The sequence below is a fragment of the Tupaia chinensis genome, unplaced genomic scaffold (genome assembly GCF_000334495.1).
Source record: "Tupaia chinensis unplaced genomic scaffold, TupChi_1.0 Scaffold000078_1, whole genome shotgun sequence".
NCBI classification, from domain to species: domain Eukaryota; kingdom Metazoa; phylum Chordata; class Mammalia; order Scandentia; family Tupaiidae; genus Tupaia; species Tupaia belangeri.
Genome location: NW_006159539.1, coordinates 6582245 through 6601209, shown reverse-complemented (window position 1 = coordinate 6601209; position 18965 = coordinate 6582245). Strand labels below are relative to the sequence as shown.

Sequence of the window (18965 nt, the reverse complement as noted above, 5' to 3'; positions counted from 1 at the left end):
TTTCTATTATACACCTCATCTCATGAGAACTAGGTCAAGGACAAGCCTTCCCAAAGGCTTAGGGGAAATACAGACGGTGGAAGAGAATAGGTTTCAGCTCGGTCGGTGTCATTTTTTTTCCTTTTTTTTTTTCTTTCTCCCTATCTTCTACCCTCCCTTTATTTTTCTTCCTTTTTTATTTTTAATTAGGAAAAATAACACAACTAATAACAAAGTTAGCAGAAGCCCTAGACTTGCTCTCCTGTCATCTTTAAAATCCAAGTTCCACCCATCCACAATTATGACTGTTGACAATAAAATCCCAACCCAGTGTGAATCAGCACAGAGCAAAAGCAAAAGAGGGCGGGGCTGGGGCTTGGTGCTCAGAGTTAGCCCCGAAGTTATGAGTCAGAAAAATTTCAGAATAACCTCCCTGCTAAGTTAATCCCAGGCCAGAGCTTGCCAAGGTGCAGCTGGTTTCATAAAGTCCAGTGGACTGGAGTCAACTGCCCTGGGGAAAAAGAGCAATTCTAATATGCCAGAGAGGAAAAACCTGGGCGGGCCACTGGAATTCCAGCCATTGGCCAAACCTCATTGGTGCTACTGTAGCGGAAACAGTCGTAAAGTCACGTAAATGGAACAGTACCTGTGTAATTCTGTTCTCCACTGTCCCCAGGAACTCAGGAAAGATGTAAGACATCCAAAATGAAAATACAAATGTTTTCATATCATTGAATAATACCCGTAATGTGAGATGCTACAAAACTGAAATATTAATACAACTAGTGTAGGTACTACTAAACATGACAATGACATGGTTTGTAGAGACTTAAACAAAAGGAAAATGTTTTGTCCAAAGCTTACTCTTGGGCCGGTAGGTGGTATGGAGGTTAAGGGGCTGGATCCTACGAGGCTGACTGTGTGGTTTGCATCTCGGCGGCTTGGAAATCACACCAGGCGTGTGTGCGAGAGTGCCTAAGATCCCAAGAGGAGAATGGAAGAGAAAGGACTGCAGCATAGTCATCCTTTCTGAGGGGGTGATTTCTCACTTTCTCCCTCTCTCTCTGATAAGGGTGTGTGTGCTATAGCAAAAAAATTAAAAATTAAATAAAAACGCTTATTTTGGGTTCAGTTTTCCCCCATCAGCCCTAGGTCAACCTTTTTCTCTAGATCTGAACTGATGAGTAAATTCAGAGATTAGGGTCAAGGGCTGTCAAGGTCACCTCATGCTCAAATTCCATACAGAATGAGGCTCTGTAGTTCTCAATAAACTGTACTTGTTTCTTTCAAAAGACAGAAGCGACCCAGAACATCCCAAAGAAAAGAAAATTGTACATCCATGCCATCTGGAAAGAGAATAGGATTTTAGAATAAAATAGACCTGGAAATGAATCTAAAGCAGAAAAGTTACATGATCAGATCTGGTTTTTAAAAATGTTTTGTTTATTATTATTATTAAATTTGATCAGATAGAATCAGAGAGAGAGAGAGAGAAAGTGAGAAAGCAAGCTGCCTGGCTGCTTGAGCTCTGGGCAGTTTGTTTATCCATACAATGGAGAGAAGAAGACTTACACTGGAAAGTTGTTATAAAGATTAAAAGAGGAGCCAGCAGGTGGCATGGTGGTTAAGGGTGCTGGACTCCCACATGGCTTACTGCAGTTGCAGTCCTGGACCTGGTGGCTTGCTTTCTCACTTTCCCTCTTTCTGTCTCTCTCTGGTGAATTAGATAATAATAATAATAATAATAATAAAATGAATAATTTGTAAAAATAAATAAATAAATGAGAAAATATATGTTACAGTGCCCAAGACAGTATCTGGCTCCTGGTTAATTATTTCATGGTCATGCAGTCTTCTGGGCTGACCTGTACATCTCTCCATACTAGAAAGTCCTTTTGAGAGCCCTAGAGCCATTTATTCTTTCTAACACAGGACTCATTGATCGGAAGCACAGTGTGTTCCAGAAACGGAAATGGGCAATTTAATTATTCTCTTATTTAATAAAAATTATTAAGTACTTACTCTGTGTGAGGACTGATCTAAGAGCTGGAGATACATAAAGGAGGTGTAGGGGGGCTCTCTTTAGAGGGGGAAACAGACAAAACCATTGTTGTGAGATATATAAAGGCAAATGTGGGATGCTCAGCAAGTCCCCGGAAGAGTACCTAAATAGGATTCTCAGGAACTCTTTGAGGGTGTGTGTGTGTTTTGCAGAGTAAGGAAGGTGGGAAGCAGAGGTAAGTGAGAGCTGTCAGGATGAGTAGCAGTTGAGCGGCTGAAGAAGGAAGGGGACACTGGCTGTAGCAGCACATGCCTAGGCACAGAACGAGAAATCTTCATTGGTTCTGACCAGCAGGACCCCAGGGATGGAAAGTGGGTAGAAGCAAGAGGGTGGAGAGTTGAGCAGAAGCCAGATCTCAGGGGGTATGGGGTGCTGAGCTATGCAATTGGATTTAAACATGAAAACTATGGAGCATTTGGAGCATTTCAAACAGAAGAGTTACATGATCAAATCTGGTTTTAAAAAATGTTTTATTGATTTATTATTTAATATTATTAAGTTGCCAGGTCTAAGACTTGGAACCACAGTAGGCCATGCAGGAATCCAGCACCTTAACCACCATGCCATCTGCTGCCCCTGCCACCTTCTGGGAAAGAATTATTTTATTTAAGCTTATTTATCCATTTTAATTTGACCCAGAGAGGCACAGAGTCAGAGGGAGGGGGAGGGGGAGAGAGAAAGAGAGAAAGTGATAAAGCAAGCCATCAGGTCTGGGACTCGAACTGCAGCTGGCCATGTGGGAGCCTAGTGCCCTTAGCCACCATGCTACCTGCCAGCCACTCCCCCTTGTTTTTAAGAGATAGATTTTTGCTATAGGGTGCTTGTGCTTGCCAGAGAGATAGAGAGAAACAGAGAGACAGAAATCAAGAAATCACCCCCCGGGAGGGTATCTACGTCACAATCCCTTCTCCTCCATTCTCCTCTTGGATTTTGGGCATGCACACACATGTGCCTGGAGTGAGTTTTTTTAAGCTGACAGGTCTGGGACTTGGGCTGCGGTCAACTATGTGGAAGTCCAGCCACATAACCATTACATCATCTGCTGGCCCCTCAGATCTGTTTTTTTAAAACTTCCATGAAATTTTGCTTTCATGGATTTGACTTGTTTCTATGGACTCGTGATATTACCCAACTCCCTCATTCTCCATGAAAAGAGAAAGTATTGGTCCATTGAAAAAGTCATGATGCATTTATTTTTTTAAAGAATTATTTTGTTTGTTTGTTTATTTATTTATTTAAATTTGACCAGAGAGGGACAGAGAGAGAGAGAGAGAGAAAGTGAGAAAGCAAGCCATCAGGTCCAGGACTCAAACCATGGTTGATCATGTGGGAATCTAGCGCCTTTAACTACCAGGCCACCTGATGGCCCCTGTGATGCATTTTTGCACAGAAAAATATTTCATGACTTTTCTGAGGACCCAGTACATCCTTGACAACTAAAATTACCCATGTGTGCACTCAGGGGAGGGGGGGAAGAGAGAGAGAGAGAAAGAGAGAAAGTAAGTGAGAAAACAACCCTTCCCAGGGGAAATGGCCATTCCATAATCCCTTCTCCTCTATTCTCTCCTTAGATTTTGTGCAAGCATGCACATACATGTGGCATGTTTTTGAGCTGGGTCTAGGACATGAACCAGGTAGTTGACTATGTGGGATCCAGTCTCCTTAGCCACCAAGTCTCCTGGCTGGTCCCAGGAGTTTGGAGATTTTACCAAAATCTGGATACACTGACCTTTACTTTGACTCAGAAAAGGAGAGGCTTCTTGGGTGTGAGAAAGCACGAGGCTATAACCCAGCCCTGAAATTTATTAGCAGAAGCAGTTTACAACTCTGAAATCTTTCTATTAAGGCACATTGATGCTTGCCTGCTATTCCTGGCCCTAACCAAATTTGTCAGCTTCTCACTTTCAAAATAAGTTAGTTCACTTAATTAAAAAAAATTATGATTGTGAGAAATCTATAGACATGCACTGAAAATCAGTGACCTCATTTTTTTGGTAGCTCCATAACATTTGTGAACATTTGTTTTTAATCATTGTTATTTCTTTTGATCAAATTTACTATCAGGGCTTTTGACTTTCAAGAGCAGTCTGCCCCACCAATCAGGATTCATTATTGCAGGGTCTGTTTCTGTCATCTAAATGCAACTTGCCCATATATTGTAAAATATCCAGCCAGCCCCAGCAACAGGCGAGGTCTGAAAGCAGAATTAGAAAGTGAAATAAAAGAAAAAGCCCAAATTTTTGTGTTGTAATCCTTCATGGCTCTCATTCACTGGAAGGCTTTTCTAATATGACATTTGTCTTGGCAGATAAAGTGTCACATACTAAGCAGGTGACAAGTGGCATAACTCAATGGAAGCATTTGGGAAAGCAAGTCAGAGACAAATGACAAACTGGAATGTTTAACTGTTAGCACGGACAGGCCAAGGTCCCGCATAAAAGTTATTTTGAGCCTCCTCTCTGACTTGGCAACCCAGCTGAAGTTAGATGGGGTTGGGCTCGCTTGTAAAACCAGGCTCATCATGAGTGTATGAGAGAGAGTTATTTTATATGCCTACTGTCTTTCTGTAACTGAATCCTTAATGCAGAAAATCAGGAGGTAGCGTTGAACTCAAAATGAAAAGAGAGAGATGGGGATCCTCAGGAACAAAACCAAGGGAAGTAAGACAGATTTCCAAATAACGTGATATCCACTTGCAAGAGACCAGCTGAAATGACGCCATCTAAAGGGTATCTTATGTCATGAGCTTTGTCTCGAATGTATGCTGAGGCCAAAGTCCTCCACACATGGGGCTCCAGTCACAGCTCAGCTGGGAATTACCCACCCACGAGAGCCTGTAGGTGAAGATTCAAGTGCATTAACGGGGGGCCTCCTCTAGCTAAAGGGATGGAGATCCATCAAATTGAAATTAAAACCAAAAAGGGGAAGAAAACAAAGTTAAATAGGTCTTTCACAAGTTTTAATGGGCTTCACAAATTGAGACATAGATGTGAAATTTATTACTTTTTAAAAATTTTCACCATAGGGCACACTGTGCTTACTTGGGAGAGAGAGAGAAAGATGAAGAAAAAGGGAAAAACCAGGTAGGAGGAATGGTCATGCCACAATCCGTCCTTCTCTATTGTTTTTTCAGGATTTTGGGCACCCACACACATGCACCTGGCCTGTTTTTTTGTTTCGCTTGTTTGTGTTCAGAGATTTTTGCCATAGGGCACATGTGGAGAGATAGAGAGAGAAAGAGAGAAATCACCCCCCAGTGGGGATGGCCACACCACAGTCCTTTCTCTTCTATTCTCCTCTTAGGCATGCACACATGCACACACCTTCTCTGTGAGTTTCAAGCGACGAGGTCTGGAACTTGAACCACAGTCAGCCACATGGAAGTCCAGTGCCTGTATCCCACCACCCACTGGCCCCACCTGACAATGCTTTTAAGCCGCTGAGGCTGGGACTAGAACTGTGGAGTTGGCCATATGGGATCCAAAGCCTTAACCACCATACTACTTCCTTCTAAGGAACAAACTAGCACAAGTGACGGTGTGATGTGGAGCCTAAAGCATAAATGTAATAAAGTTTTTACTCTCTTTCTCCCTCTGATCACTCACTCTGGGAAAAGTCATGAAATGTCTCATGCAGTGAGAAACTGAAATGTCTGATCAGAAGCCAAAGGAGGAACTTGGAAGTAGATCTTCCAACTCCAGTCAAGTCTTTAGGGATTAGAAGTCCCATTGCTGTTTCATTGCCACTTTGTGAGACATCCTGAGCCAGAAGCACACTAAGCCATTCCTGACTTCTGATCTTCAGAAACTGTATGAGATAACGATTGTTTGTGGTTTTAAGTTGACAAATTTGCCAGCAATTTATTACATAGCAATGAATAACTAACACAGACTTACCAAGAGTGGGATGCCAATGCAGTCAAAAGACTAAAATGTTGGAATTTCCTTGGAACAAAGGAGAGAGTGATGTTGGAAAAGCTGTTTGTTTGTATTTATTTTTGAGAGATTTTTGCTATAGGGCACGTGCACTCGCTGGAAAGAAAGAGAGAGAGAGACAGAGAGACGGAAAGTGAGAAAACACCCTCCAGGAAGGATTGCCATTCCACAATCTCTTCTCCTCCATTCTTCTCTCAGGATTCTGGGCATGTACACACAAGGAGGTAGGTTTAGAAATTCTCAGCCTCTTTAGATAGCAAATGGTATTAACATTTAAAAATTATTTCTGGAGGCCAGCAGGTGGAGTAGTGGTTAAGGTGCTGAACTCTCACGTGGTAGACCACGATACAAGTTCTGGACCCAGCAGTTTAAAACTCACACAGGGCATGTCTGTGTGTGCCCAAAATCCTGAGAAGAGAATGGAGAAGGAATTGTGGCGTGGCCATCCTTCTGGGGGTGGGGGTGATTTCTTGCTTTCTATCTCTGTTTCTCTCTGTCTTCCCATTGAGTGCACGTGCTGTATGGCAAAAATCTCTCAAAAAATTATATATCTATTTTTGAGAATATATCAAATCCTGGGTACTACTATGGAAATCTAGTCTAAAGAAAAGCCAAGGTGTGTTCATAAAAATCTTTGGTTAAGACTTCAGAAAGCTTATAGGTGTGTCTTATAGTACTCTTTGGTCAAAAATAAAATAATTTAAAGATTTTAAGGGTGTGTTGAATGGATCCTCTCAAATAACAGCCCTTCAAAGAAGCTTAAGGGTATTGTCTCTCAGCAAAAGTCCAAAGCAGAAAAGAGTTTATATCAAAGAGACTTGTAAGTGTGACCCTAGTGGATCTCCTCCAATAAATTCACAGGAGATGCAGTAAATATTTAAAATAATTATATCAGTGAAAACATCACCAGTTTGAACTGAAAGAGTCTGAACTAGTACAAAATGAAAAGAGACCTTTGGACTCCTAAATTTCTATAAGAGAAAAGCATACTGAGAAAACTTTTCTGTTGTAAATACTTGCTACTTTCATTAAAAAGGAAAAACAACTCAGAGAGTGAAATCAAGATCTAAGAGAGGGCTGGCTCCATAGCATAGTAGGTAAATACTGTGCGTTAGGAATCAGATCCCACATGGCCAGCCACGATTTGGATCCTGAGCCTGATGCCTAGAAAGCCTGCTCTGGGCACATGAGAGTGCATGCCCCAAATCCTAATGGAATGGAGAAATGGAGGAAGAGAGATCAAGACACGAGCATGCTTTCCATCTCTCTCTCTCTCTCTCTCTCTCTCTCTTCTTCCCCGTTCCCCATGAGTTAACACAACCTCTGGCCACTAAAAACAAAAACATCTAAGAGAATCACTCCTGGGCAGAAATAGGATTGAGTCCTAACTGAGGAACTCACAATCTCTCTCAGGATGGATTTCAGAGTTGCCATGAACTAGTGGTGCCTTTGTGCCCTCTGTGCCATCTTTTTTTGAAGAGAAATGTTTAAAGGATTATCCTATGCCTGTGCCACCACTGTGCATCATGTGAGTGTGTGTGTTGAGAGGGGAGGGAAGATCTACTGCCTATTTCACAACTTTCACAGGTTAGTGATTAAGAACTGTCCTCAGGGAGCTATACTTAAATACAACCAAGGAGACTCAGTTACAGTTGAACCTCCTTTAGATTATGAGAGTCTGGACTTTGGGCTGATATTATTATGGGCTGAGATTTATTTTTTTAATTGCCAGATGACACATGTACTCATCAGAAAGATGGAGAGACAGAGAGAGAGAAAGACCCACCCCACCCTAGTGGGGCATGGTCATGCCACAATCACCTTTCCTTCATTTCTCCATCCTGTGGAGACTTTGGGCATGTATATATACAAATTTCTAAAAATTTTAAACATCACCATTATCATTATTTTTAAAATTCGACCAGAGAGAGAAGAAAAGTGAGGAAGGCAAGCCACCAGGTCTGGGACTCAAACCACACTTGACCATATGGGAGTCCAGCACCTTAAACCATGCCACCAGCTGGCCCCACACATTTTTTTTTAAAGAGTAGAATAAATATTTTTTATACTATTTTTTTTTTAGAGGTTTTTGCTATAGGGCGCGTGCGCTCACCAGAAAGACAGAGAGAGACAGAGAGACAGAAAGTGAGAAATCATCCCCCGGGGGGATGGCCACGCCGCAATCCCTTCTTCTCCATTCTTCTCTTGGGATCTTGGGTACACACACACACGTGCCTGGCGTGAGTTTAAGCCACCTGGTCCGGGACTCAAGCTGTGGTCGACTGCATGGGAGTCCAGCAACATAGCCATTACGCTAACTGCTGGTCCCTGCAATATTTTATTTTTTATAAAACCTTTTTCTCCTCTAGAATACACTTTCATGTTAGAGATTCCATAGTGGTAAAATAACAATTTATTTCATATAGTTTTATATTTGTGGTCAGATTATTTTAGGATAAGTATGATGTCCAGCATGTCCTGTAAGCCACAGGGGCCAGGTCTTGAACTGTGGCCAGCCATGTGGGATGATCTGGATTCTTTTAACATTGGACTATAGAGTTAGGCTGGAAGTAAGATTTTTGAAGGCCTTGAGATGTACCCAGAATATTTTATAAATCAATAGAGAGCTAGAGAATCAACTCTTATAGTTAGCTTCCCAAATGTTCTCCAATGCTCCTCAACCCCTAAAATTCAGTCCTCTGTGTAGCTTCTCTTCTGAAAGGTGGGCTAGACCTAACTTGCTCCTTTTCTTTCTTGCCCTTTTTTTTTTCCATAGTGTGTGCTTGCGAGAGAGAGAGAGAGAAACAGTGACGAAAAAAAAGTGAGAAATTACCCCACAAAGGGGGATGGCCAAACCTCAATCTCTTCTCCTCCATTCTCCTCCTGGGATTTTTGGCACACATGCCTAGAGTGTGTTTCGTGCTGCCAGGTCTGTGATTTGAACTGCAGTCAGTCATGTGGGAGGCTAGTGCCTTAACCACTACACTGCCTGCTGACCCCCTTAAGATTTATTTATTTACTTTTATTTAGCACTATGGTTATTTTTAAAATTTGCTATAGGGCATACATACTTGCCAGAAAGAGAGAGAGAAAAAGTAAGAAAGCAAGTCACCAGGTCCAAGACTCAAACCATGATCAGCCATGCAGGAGACCAGTGTGAAATACTTCTACCTCATTTTTCCCATTAGAAGCAAGTCAAGGGGCCAACAGGTGGCATGGTGGTTAAGGCACTGAAACATGGTTTGAGTCCCGGACCTGGTGGCTTGCTTTCTCACTTTCTCTCTCTCTCGTTTTCTCTCTTTCACTCTGTCCCTCTGTGGTCAAATTAAGATAAATAAAGTTAAATAAAATAATTTTGTAAAAAAAAAAAAAAAGAAAAAGTTTGAAGGCAGAGATCAGGAGTAAAGACATAAAACAGAAAGTTTAAATTATAAAGCCAAATTTTGTAGGAGATTGAAATAAATAATATTAAGCAGGAGGGTTAGGTAAATGAAATACCATTTGGACAAGATGAGTAAAAGAGCCTTTTGGCACTCAGTACTGGTATTCTCAGTGATGTAGAAGGCCTGTTTGCATGCTGAAAGTTGTAAGCTTTGAGTGGAAATTTGTGTTTAGGTAGGGAATAAACAGCTTAGTTTTTGTAAATCAACATTGGATCTCAATTACTTGGGGATTATCTGCTGAAGTGGTTATTACCAAAGGACTTCAACAAGTTCAAGGGCTGGCCAGCAGGTAGCTTGGTGGTTAAGGTAGCTGGACTCTCACATGGCTGACTACAGTTCAAGTCCCGGACCTGGCAGATTGCTTTCTCACTTTTTTCCTCTCTCTCTCTGTCTCACTCTGGTTAACTTCAAAAAATAAATTAAATGACAATGAATAAAATAATTCTTTTTTTTAAAAGTAGTTCTAATTAAATCAATGAATAAGTAAAATTAATAAATAATTTTTAAAAATGGGACCAGCAGGTGGCATGGTGATTAAAGTGCTGGACACTCCCACATGATCAACCATGAGGTTTGAGTCCCAGATCTGGTGATACACTGGTGCATGAGCATACAGACCTAAAATCCTGAACGGATGGAGAAATGGAGGAGAAGGGATTGTAGTGTGATCATGCCCCATGGGGGGTGCTTTTTCTTTTCCCTCTCTCTCTGTCAAGGGCATGCACCCTCTAGCAAAACCACAGAAAGCAAATAACAATAAAGCCTGGGTATTTATTTCTCTTAGTTTGGAAGGCCAAGAAGCCCAAGACAAAGGTGCTGGCAGACTGGGTTCTTGGTGAGGACTTCTTGACTTATAGACAGCTGCCTTTGAACTGTATCCTCACATAGCATAGAAAGGACATGCTGGTGTCTCTTCCTCTTATTAAGGCACTGAACACATGATGCAGTCACACCAATGACTTTATCTAAACCCAATTACCTTTAAAGGTCCCTGCTCCTAATACTGTCAAATTAAGGGTTAGAGCTTCAACACATGAATGGGAGTGGTGGAAACAAACTTTCTATAATGATGCATAAGAGGTGCCTCAGAATCAGGAATATCTACCCTTCTCTTGTAACCAGCAGACGGTGTAATGGTTATGTTGCTGAACTCCCATGTAGTCCATCACAGTTTGAGTTCCAGACCTGGTGGCTTAAAATTCACACTGGGCACATGCGTATGTGTGCCCAAAATCCCAAGAGGAGAATGGAGAAGGGATTGTGGTGTGATCATTCCCCATGAGGGGTGATTTCTCATTTTCTGTCTCTCTGTCTTTCTCTATCTCTCTGATGAGTGCACAACCCCTATAGCAAAGATCTCTCTCTCTCAAAAAAAAAAAAAAATACCCTTCTCTCTAGAAGATGGGTTGAATGGATTCAGGTATTATTCCTCAAAATGTGTTTTTGGTGCAATGAGATATATCAAAATTTATTAATATTTTTCCAAGAGGAATTGCTTTCAAGGGCAAATAAATTTGAGAAATATAGGATTAAATAAAGCTAAACAGATACTTTTTTAAATGCAGGACTTCTCTGAGCCTAAAAATGTAATACAGTTATGTATAGTGAATCCTCAAGAGGAAGAAATGTTGAATAAAGCATTTCTTGTATTCATTTAAACAGACAATGCTTTTTCTGATGAATGGAGAGCTCCAGGAAGTAATGTTTCAAGGAAAGCACCTTCAGAAAATCTGGTTTAAGTTTTGTTGAAACTGCAGTTAATATAAATGGTTGTATGTAAATAAGGACTTTTCTTCTATGCAGTGCAAATTTCATATGGTTTTGGGAAAAAATGTTGTATTAAAGATTAAAAAAAAAAAAAAAAAAAAAAAAAAAACCTAACCATGAAAACCTAAGCTTAGGCTTCACATAAGTTGTTAGAGTCCATTTCCATTAAATAGTGTTTAGGGCTCAAAAAAACATGGTGTTTCTCTAATTCCAGCTTCAGAAACCTACCATTATAAATAATTGGGGATAATTATGAGAGCAGCTGAATAAACTGGAGAAGGCTGAGCATAAAGAGAAAAGCAATAGGAGGAAATGTGTGCTACTTGAGCCAGCCCATAAATCTCTCCGGATGCAGAATAACAGCTCCCATCTTCTCTAAACTAGAACCTACATGTAAAATAAATACCAAATCAAACCTAGCTAAATCAACATAATGTTACCCCAAAAAGTGACTCTGGTTTTCTGTTGCACTTATTACGAGGGAATCTCTAGACCCTTTTATACTCCTAAAATTAAATCCCCTTGACTCCAGGCTGAGAAATAATTGTGATAACTTTGTTTGAGACCAGGGTGGTCCCTTAATCCTGAGGCTTTTGTGTTCCCCTCTTTTCTATCAACCCAACAACCCCTTTCCCTTCTGCCACTGAAAATAAAACTTTAGAAGCTTGATTTGGTCCCATGATCGGCCTTTAAGCAAACCTTTTGGTGGAAGGGCTATTATGGAGAATAGAAAGAGTTTCAGAAATTAAATAAATTGTCTATCAATAAGCAGTACATCTGGCATATATTAATTAGGAGGCGCTAAAGACAGAAATCTGGATAGCTGCCATGTCTATTGAAGAAGTCAATACATGGCCGTGTGTACTTTTTGTTGGAAATTGTCTATTACAGTTGTAACAGTGTGCATCTTTCCCAGCTTTCTGTAGTGTTCCTTTTTCTGCATAATCACATCTACTCCTAGATGGTCTTTTTTATTTTTTATTTTTGGAGAGGTTTTTGCTATAGGGCATGTGCGCTTGCCAGACAGACAGTCAGAGAGAGACAGAGAGACAGAAAGCGAAAAATCACCCCCATGGGGGATGGCCACGCCGCAATCCCTTCTCCTCCATTCTCCTCTCAGGATCTTGGACATGCACGCACACGCGCCCGGCGTGAGTTTTAAGCCACCGGGTCTGGGACTCAAACCACGGTCGACTACATGGGAGTCCAGCGACATAGCTATTACGCTAACTGCTGGTCCCTCCTAGATGGTCTTTTTAAAAATTATTTAATTTATTTTATACATTTAATCACTATACCTCACTTAGCCTCTAAGTTGAATTTACCCAACATGAATTCACTTCACACCAGTCCAGTTGAGGATACAAAACACATTATCATCAACAGATAATAATCCATTTCTGTGTCCCATAAATAAATGTCTTGTCTCTCTACTTTCCTGCTTAATTTCTTTCCTTACACTCTCCTCCTTCTCCCACCCTCCTCCCAGTCTCCAGTATCTATAATTATTTTCAATGCTTCTATTTTTATCTTGTTGTCTTTAAAGGGAAAGTGGAAGAGGTAAATTGGGCAGAGCACTTGCATTGTACCGATACATTAACGGCTGCACACATGCTGTTTTACATATTTGTCCATAGTGTGGCTATGGGGGGAAAAGACCCTTCATTGAGAAAAAATTGAGCATCTAGGATCCACACTCATCCTGTTTCTATTTTATGTATTTATTACAATTTTTGTTTTATTTTATTTGCCAGAGAGTAAATGCACTCACCAGAGAGAGACAGAGAGACAGAGAGAGACAGGGAGAAAGCACCCTACAAGGAGACATGGTCACATTGCAATCCCTTCTCCTCCGTTCCTCCACACTGTTGGGATTTAGAGCACATATGCACAGGCACCCAGCATTTTCAAGCTGCTGGGTGAAGATTTAGTCCACAGTCAGCATGTAAGATCTAACTCCCTTAATCAATAGGCCATAGAACCAGGCCCCTGACTGTTTCTAAAACCCTGGTCTTTCTGTTTTATATAAGAACTTAGATCGGAAAGGTTATGCACTCTAATGCCCTGATAACAAGGATGTAAATCATAAATGAGTACAACCAGTTTGGAGGGGTATTTGCAATGAGAATGCATCAAGGTCCCTAAAAATGATAATACGATCCGGCTTGGTAATCATCATAAAGATAAATGCCATTTACTGCACGTTTATTTGTAGTGCAGCATAAAACTCTAATCCATTTCTTTGTTTAGTTTGTGCCTGTAGAATTTTTTTAGTTTTTGTAAAAGGGCGTGTGTGCTCACCAGAAAGAAACAGAGACAGAGAGCAAGAGGAAGAGAAAGTGAGAAATCACCCTCCAGGGGAGGGGGATGGCTACGCTGCAACCCCTTCTCTTCCATTCTCCTCTCAGGATTTTGGGCATGCACGCACACACACCTGGTATGATTTTCAAACCGCCCAGCCTGAGACTTGGAACCACAGTCAGCTTTGTGGGATCCAGCTCCCTTAACCTCATGCCTGCTGGCCTGCAGAATTTTAAACTATATTATAGGAATGAGTATATCCTGAACAACAGATTTGTTGCTGAAGTAGTTCTTTACTGAGCACTTTGTAAACAGACTGAGCATTCACAGTTTTAAATGAATAAGGGGAGAGGAGGAGTGAGGGGGCCAAACCAGGGAAGAGCTCTTCAGAGTATTATTCTAAATTGGATTTGGCAATTTCCTTTCATTTCCATTCCTCAGAAGATAACTGTGCCAATCAGTAGCTATGTGATTTGGAACAACATACGCAATCTAAACCTGTGCTACTTGCAAAAAGGAGGCAATAGTGCCAGCCTAAGGTTGTCGAGGAAAATAAATAAGCAAAAGAGATACAGTGCAGGAATTATGGCTGTAGGCACATGTTGAGGTTTGAAAGGAATTCCCAGAGAGAGGATCTGCGTCAGAACCAGCCTGAACTTTGCTATTCAGTACAGTAGCCTTCAGCCACACTGGTTTTGGACATCTGAAATGTGACTAGTCTAAACTCAGATGTGCTATAAACATTAAGACATCCACTAGAGGGGCCAGCAGGTGATGAGGTGGTTAAGGTGCTGGACTCCTACATGGCTGACTGCAGTTCGAGTCTGGGGCCTGACAGCCTGGAAATTATGTTGAATGCATGCACATGTGTGCACAAAATCCCAGGAGGAGAATGCAGGAGAAGGGGTTGCGGCACGGGCATCATCCCTAGGGGTGATTTCTCACTTTCCCTCTCACTGTCTCTCTGTCTCTCTTTAGCCAGTGCATGCACCCTTTGGCAAAAACTGTAAAAACAAACAAACAAATAAAAATCCAAAACACATACATACACTAGATTACTTTGAAGACTTATTGTGACTGGTAGAAAGTAAAATATCTCAATGAATTTTATATTGATTACATGTTGAAATTGTTAATATTTTAGTTTACTTCACAGAATAAAATATTATTAATTTTGCCTTTTTTAAATTTATTTTTAGAATTATTTTATTTAACTTTATTTATTGACTTATTTATTTTAATTTGACCAGAGAGGGACAGAGTGAGAGAGGAAGAAAGAGAGGAAAGTGAGAAAGCAAGCTTCCAGGTCTGGAACTTGAACCATGGTTGATCATGTGGGAATCCAGCGCCCTTAACCAGCACGCCACCTGCCAGCCCTGCCTTTTAATTTTCAAATGTGGATACAAGAAAATTTTAAATCATATCTATGGCTCACATATACTGGATAGTGTTGGGCTTGACATTAAGGAAGGAAGATTACCTTTTCCCCCAAAAGAGAAGATTCAGCTTTGTACAGCAGAACTTCCTACCTGAAGCCAAGGTCCTCTTACAGATTGCCCAGTCCCCATCATTTGCCACTTAAACCCAGCCTAAGCATGTGGTGGTAAGATGATTTTTCTAAGATGGAAATCTGTCCTTGTCATCGTTTCATTTTTAACATCTTTGGGGATTTCCTCTTGGTCTTTTAGAATAAAGACTACATTCCATAACATGGTGGCATTCACATTAATGAAAGACTGGCCTTTGCTACCCTTGCTCAGCTTCAATGCTGTCTTAATCTGTTTGAGTTACAGAACACTTGTGACTGGGTGATTTATAAAGAAAAGAGGTTTATTCAGCTCACAGTTTTGGTGGCTGTAAAGTCAAAGAGTGTGGGTGCAAAGAGAGAGAGACCTGTGGGCAACTAACTTGCTTTTACAACAACCTGCTTTGGTGGGAACCAGTTAGTGAGAACATGCGCTTTTCTGGGTACTGTCATCTATTATTCATCAGAGATACACACCCATCTCCCAACTACCTCCCACTAGGCTCCTCCCAACCCCGCAGCACTGGACATTGAATTACAGCATGAGGGGTGGGGGTGGAGGATACAACATTCAGACCATAGCAACCTCCTACCCCTTCCTCCTCAAGCTTTTTTCTTTTTCTTTCTTTGTCTATAGGGTGCATGCAGGTGCTCGCCAGAGAGAGACATAGAGAGGAAAATAAGAAATCACTCCCAAGGGGGATAGCGATGCTACAATCCCTTCTCCCTCAATCTCCCCCCAGGATTTTGGAGCTGATTTTGGAGCTCTTGTCATGATTTTCAAGCCATAGGGTCCAGGACTTCGAACCCTACTTGGCCATGTAGGAGTCCAGTGCCTTAACGACCAAGCCACCTGTTGGCTCCCCTCTCCAGTTCCTCCTGTGTGTTGTGTTTCTGATACCTTCATGTCTTTGAATTTGCTCTTCCCTTTTCTGGAAAAGTCTCATCTGTGCAAACACCCCCTAACCTCCAGCAGGATCCTAATTCTTTTACCCAGTTGACAGTCTTCCAAGAACCAGCATATCTGTCTCATCCTCTTGGATGTCTTTCTTGAACATTCACTCTTTAACTACAAGTATTTCTCTTTGTTTAAAGACACTTACAGTCTGAGTTCTTGCTGCTTTGCCTGTTTCCATCACTTAAATGTGAAGGTCCTTAAGGAAAGGAAGTTTGCTTTTCACATGTAACCCCAGGACCAAGTCTAATGCCCCACATGCAGTAAATACTCAGTAGCTATTTGCTAGCTGAACTAAGAGACAGATTTTTGAGCTGTTCAGAGATCCTCACTTCTTGGGTGGCCTATCATTTAGAACTATTTTGGATGCACATGACAGGAACCCCCACTCTAAATGACTTTACTGACTGACTTAATTGAAAAGTCTACATGGTTCAGCTTCAGGTATTGCTGAATTTAGCAATTCAACCAATATCACTAAGACACTGGTTTTCTTCCTCTCTCTTACCTTTCCAGTGTGCTGACTCCATTCTTAGATGTTCTTTCCTCATGGTAACAAGATGGCCAATGAGCACATCCTTTCAGATTCCATCAAGGAAGACAAAGATATCAACAAGGAAAACCTGAGAATTCAAACAGGGAATAGAATTTACTCTTATTTACCCAATCAGCCTGTTTGGGGACATGTGTCTAATCCTGAACTCATCATTGTTGCCTGTGGTCTGGCTTGCATGGTAGGCCACAGAACTGGAGCTGCGGTAGGTAGCTTTATGCTAAGGAAGGGTCCAAAAGTAGAATTTCCCTCAAAGCAATATTCTACCACAAATGCAGTAAAATATCCACTGTTACAAAAGAAGTGTCCTGGGACAAGTTTGTTCCAGTGCTGCTTCATTTATAAAAGTCAAGATTTTATGAACATGGGTCTTTAGAGAAATTAATCTTTGTCGAACTGTGTTGATTTTGTTTTTTCTTTGCCTTGGCATTTTCAGGGACTCTCTGTAAAACGGTGTTTATTCTTGTTCTATTTTTAGGTCTTATAACCTGTGTAAATCAGTTAGAGAGATAAGTCAACTGGAGAGACAATTCAGAGATAGTTCAGAGATACAAAACCCTCCCAAAATGTGATAAGGCCCTGGCATCTTTCTTGGGCTTGAAACTTACGTCAAGAAAGTAAGAAAATGATTAAACTTGAAATCTCTTTCTGTGAAATGGGGCACACTGTGTAGAGCTATTTGATGTTCCTTGGACAAATAAATCTTTTTTTTTTTTTTTTATTTAATTGCCAGAGGGCACATGTGCTTACCAGAAAGAAAGAGGGAGGGAGAAAGCACACTGCAATGCAGTGTTGTCATGCAACAATTCTTTCTCCACGTCCCATCCTATTGACATTTTGGGCATGCACATACACACACCTGGAATGTTTTTCAAGCTTGCTGGGGTTGAGGCTTGAACCACAGTCGGCCAAGTGGGAACCAACTCCCTTAACCACTAGGCTGGCCTGAACACATCTTTAATATCAGGAACACTCACTTTGAAAGCACCGCATAGTAACTCTTTCTGTACAAATTAATTCATGCAAAACTTTATTGAGTGCTTACTGAGTATAGTGGCACTATTATAGATTCAGGAGAGAAAGAGTTAAACAAATGACTCTAGAGAGCTTACCTCTTAAAAGGGGAGAAAGCCCAAATCTCACACACACAAATACAAGATAGTATCAGGATAATGTTATGAAAAAAAAAAATCGAGTAATATGAAAAAGAGAGATTGGGTGAGAGTGGATTACACTTCTGCTGGTCCCATATTTGCCATTTAAATTTTGTGTGTGTGTGACGAACCTTGTAACTATACTTTTAAAAAATCTGATGGAAAACACATGTTGAAAATGTGTAAAGTGCACTGACCTCGAGTAGAACTGGATGAATTTTTCACATGCATATAGCTTTGTTATTCACCATCCATATCAAAATGCAGAATGGGCACCCCAAACGGTTTCCTCTGGTTCCTTCCCAGCCAATAGCTGGGTTACCACTGTTCTCACTTTAATCACTATCAGTTAGTCTCGCCCGTCCGTTCTTGAACTTTATAGTCTCCATTTTTTTTAACTTAGCATTTTTAAGTAGTCTCAGTTTCCACAACTCTCTGTTTGACCTAAGAAGTCACACCAGTAAAACAGTCATGTCCTGGTAGGCATCTTCCCCTGTAATGCACTTTGAAATAAGTAGGTAACTACCAAATAAAGAACTTTTCTCCGTGGACTCATCTCCTGGGCCAACGTGGGGACACGGACCACCTTTTGCCTCTCAAAAGTCAGCAGATGATTTCCGAGGTCCTTTGCGACTGTATGATTTCGTGGTGGTGGAGTAAGCCGAAAGCTCACGGAAGGCACTGTCACAACCCTGTCCCGTTACAGCGCCATCGTCCCTCCAACACTTGTTGAATACCCAGCGAAGTCTCTCCCGCGCGCTGGCCTCAAGAGAAGACTGAGCCTCACTCATTTCCGGATTTGAAGGTGAGGAAGTAGGAAAGTAAAACATTTCGGTGCGTGTAGTAAGTGTTACACTTCAGGTAAGCACCCGGCACACAAGGGAAGGCGTTTTCTAGAGACCGGAGAGCAGAGACAGTGGGTGGGCATTGGCTGAGCAGCCACCGCCAGTCACCACACTCTGGTGGCTTCGCGCGGCGCAGCAACAGCGGTGAACCACAGCCTTCCTTAGCAACCTGAGTGCTCCGCCTAGGAGCCTCCCTATTGGCCTCACGAAGATTGATGGACAATTCTATCGTGCAATCTTAGCCCGGGCTCTTGGCTTCGCGCTTACTCACAGGAGGGCTTGTAGGCGTAACCGCCCCTCCAGGGCGCCCGTCCCCGGCTGGCTTTTGGCGCATGCGCAGGCGGGCTCGGGCTGTGTGCAGGGCCGTCGTGGAGCGGGAGCAGCCGCGGTGTAGCGCTGGGGCTCGGTCGAGACCGCAGTGCCCGCTCCTCGCCTCCGCCCGTCCA

General features: G+C 41.7%; 1 protein-coding gene across 1 annotated transcript in view; it reads right to left on the bottom strand.

Moving 5' to 3' along the window:
• Positions 1-18733, bottom strand: part of SV2B (synaptic vesicle glycoprotein 2B) — a 280257-nt gene extending 261524 nt beyond the window's left edge. The window contains exons 1-2 of the mRNA XM_006142669.3: positions 17872-18733; positions 16476-16590 (exon numbers count right to left, since the gene is read on the bottom strand). The gene's annotated coding sequence lies outside the window, so the exon portion shown is untranslated. The remainder of the gene's footprint in view (positions 1-16475; positions 16591-17871) is intronic.
• Positions 18734-18965: the final 232 nt, after the last annotated feature.